Genomic DNA, 3,378 nt, shown 5'->3' with positions numbered 1-3,378 from the left:
TGATTTCCTCTTTTCTTTTATGTATCACTAAAGTACTAAAAGTCCAACACACACACATATAAGTGGACTTTAGTGCATTAGACCTTCTTCCTCATCAGTAGTGCAACAAGTACAGTAAATACCCTGGTAATTGTGTTTCACAAAACATGTGAAATGGTAAACTCTAATCTTTATTTAGTGCCCATGTACATTTAAATGTATTATTTGTAGTGTTCTAGTTCTCTACCTTTTTTGACATTTATCTATGAACACTTCTGAGTGGGGTTGTGTGTATTAATATACAACCTGCACATAAGCTATGGCATTCAGGACACTTTTGTATTACACAGAATTGTTCAGAAGGGTGTTTTTCTGCTTAGCTGTTGTTTTTTGTTTTGTCTCTAATGGTATTTGGGTATACCAAGAGGAAAAACCCATTGTTGTCCATTTAGAAGAATAGCACTTATTGTGTCCAAATAATATGCATTTTAGCTGAACATAAATTAGTTCTAGATGTGTCTTAATCACACTGCATTAACAGCTCTAAACTGTATTTCCTGAGGGTTTTTATGGTTCTGTTATGAAAGTGAATATGGAACAGCTTTGAACAAGTGTTCTGCAATTTTGTGGGAAGCCCACACTTACTAGGAAGTGAAAGTATAGCAAAGGACAATGTTTCTCCAATATCAGCCTGTTCTCCTGAAATATGTTGCTAATCAGTATTTAAAACTAAACAGTTTAACGTTTAACAGTTTAATGGGGGGAGGGGGAGGAATAAAATCAATGTTCCAGTCACACTTTATGGTCCCATGAACAATCATATTGAAAGCAATTCAGCCAAGACTCTGCGTTGGCTGATATTGGGCTCATTCATTTCATTTACTCTCATGCTTAGTTCTTCCTCTAGTGCTTAACCTCTACATTTCTCAATATATGCTGTTTTTTCTTCCTATAATATGTGAACATGCAGAGCCCCCTGCTGGAATGTACAGGCTTTTACACTTAGACATAGTCCTGTCAGTCTCAAGTCTTCAAGTGTCACTGTGCATACGATAAAATTGTTGTCTCTTGACATTAGCCTAAATGTTGTGAGTTATAGAAGCATGCTTAGGTACTAAGCGCTCTGGAGGCTTAACATTTTCCTACTGATGTTCAGACAAGACCTACTGTTTCTTGTTGCAAAACTGATGCTTTATACTGCCAAGGAAGTTTTTCCTGGAGCTTCATGAAAAACTGACTTGAGGAGAGCATGGCCATGGAAACTACGGTGGGACAGCAGGATCTGGTCAATTGCAATTTCTTATCTAAACAGCCACAGGCTCAAGCCTTTAGAACAGATGAATTTTGGTTGTATTTCGCTCTCTTAAAGCTGTGCAGGATTGTAAACTTTGTGGGAAGATCACAAATTGTATTCTACTTAAATCCTCTGAAAAAAGGAACTTGCTTAGTGTAGTTTATTTTGGAATGCATTTTTATACTCTTAGCATTATAAAATAATTATAATCTAATGTTTCATGTATTCCTGAACTTACCTATAGCATTTTATGTTCTGGTCAATCAAGTACATTTCTCTGAAAAAATATTTTTTAAAAAAAAAAACTTTAAACAGTTCTAAAGCTCTTAACTCAGGAACCTGAAAAATCCTCATCCGATCACACCTTGTCTAAATGCCTGTATGCTACTGCAGAAGATTTGAGGATTCTGAGTTCCAGCATTGCCAAGTTTTGTGAGTCTATCACAAGTCTTGTGATATTTGGTGTTTTCTTAAAACTCCTGCTCTTAGAGTCAAGTGATTACACGATCATCTCACTTTCATGTTAAAAAAAAGAAGTTTCAACCCCTCATGGTTGCAGAGAAAAGTTTGAAAATATGGTCCAAGTATACCCTAGCAGCTCAGAAACCAGAAGACAAAATGTATTTTTATGTAACCTCCTAATTTTTAAGCCAATGTCATGATTTTTTTTTTTTTTTAAGGCATGACTCTTGATTTTTGAATGTCTGGAGTTGGCGATCCTGTGTGTAAACAGAACTCAGCTGAAGATCTGTTAACTGGTTTCCATTTCTTTTGTATTACCCCTTCCCTGTTACATAAACACAGTTACTTTGCATGTGTGAAGGACAAGTTACTCGTTTCTACTGAACAGTACATGAAGTTTTCATTAAAGTTGCAAAATTAGGGATTGGATGGATAATTTAAAAGGCCTTCTTCATTTCTGCTTCCAATATTGTGGTAGCTATGTTGGTCTCAGGCTATTAGAGAGACAAGGTAAAGAAAAGCTGTGGTGGCTTGTCTCTCAAGTTGGGTCAATAAAAGATATTACCTCACCCACCTTTTCTATTTCTAACGTATATGATTCAATCTGCATGACACACAATATTGACTGCAGGGGACAGTCCTTTACTGAAAATAATAGATTAGGTCTAATTCCTATGATTCTGTAGTATAGCATGCTATTGCTCTTAAGTGCTAGGCAAATAACTGAATATAAGCAAATAATTAAATACAAGCATGAGTCAGGCTATACTTAGCCTGCCTTACAGCTTCCAATCTATAATACATTCCTGGTACTGTGCTCTAAAAATCTTTAAATAAAAATCTGTCAAGATTGTCCAAAGGAACTCAACATAAAAAGACAAACTTTCCCAACAAATATACAACCATGTGTGTAAATAAGAAAACCATTGCTCCAATCCTTATCTACTAGATAAGAATAATAGGTGGCAAGGTCAGAGAGTAGGTGGCAAGGCATCTTTGATTAGAAGTGATTATGAGGAGTTACTTATTAAAGCATTTCATTCTGAACTGCCTGTATAGTATATACCCAACCCATGCAAGCTAGAAAGGCATCAAGTTGTATTTCTGAAAACACTTAAACTCTGTGCAATCAGAGGTGTAATCAAAGGCGTATGAACCTACAGAAAGAAAAGGAGTACTTCTGGCACCTTAGAGATTAACCAATTTATTTGAGCATAAGCTTTCGTGAGCTACAGTTCACTTCATTGGATCACTGCATCCGATGAAGTGAGCTGTAGCTCACGAAAGCTTATGCTCAAATAAATTGGTTAGTCTCTAAGGTGCCACAAGTCCTCCTTTTCTTTTTGCGAATACAGACTAACAGGGCTGTTACTCTGAAACCTGAACTTACAGAGTACCTGCTCTGCAGATCCCTCTGATAACAGCAATAGAATGTGACAGTGAGATAAACTGTAATGCTTTCCCATTAGGGATGAAAACGCACACCCTCAGGGTCATGCACTCAGCCTGAACTCAAACAAATCAAGGCAGCAAGTCTCAGAGCCTGACTCTATAGATTTGGGCTTGTGCTAAAACGCTAAAAATAGCCATGTAGACGTTCCCGCTCAGGCTGGAGCTTGGGCTCTGAAATCCGAGGCAAGGGG

This window comes from Lepidochelys kempii, chromosome 8 (assembly GCF_965140265.1).
Source record: "Lepidochelys kempii isolate rLepKem1 chromosome 8, rLepKem1.hap2, whole genome shotgun sequence".
Taxonomy (NCBI): Eukaryota; Metazoa; Chordata; order Testudines; family Cheloniidae; genus Lepidochelys; species Lepidochelys kempii.
The sequence above is the reverse complement of the archived record's forward strand: the minus strand, read 5'-3'. Positions refer to the sequence as shown.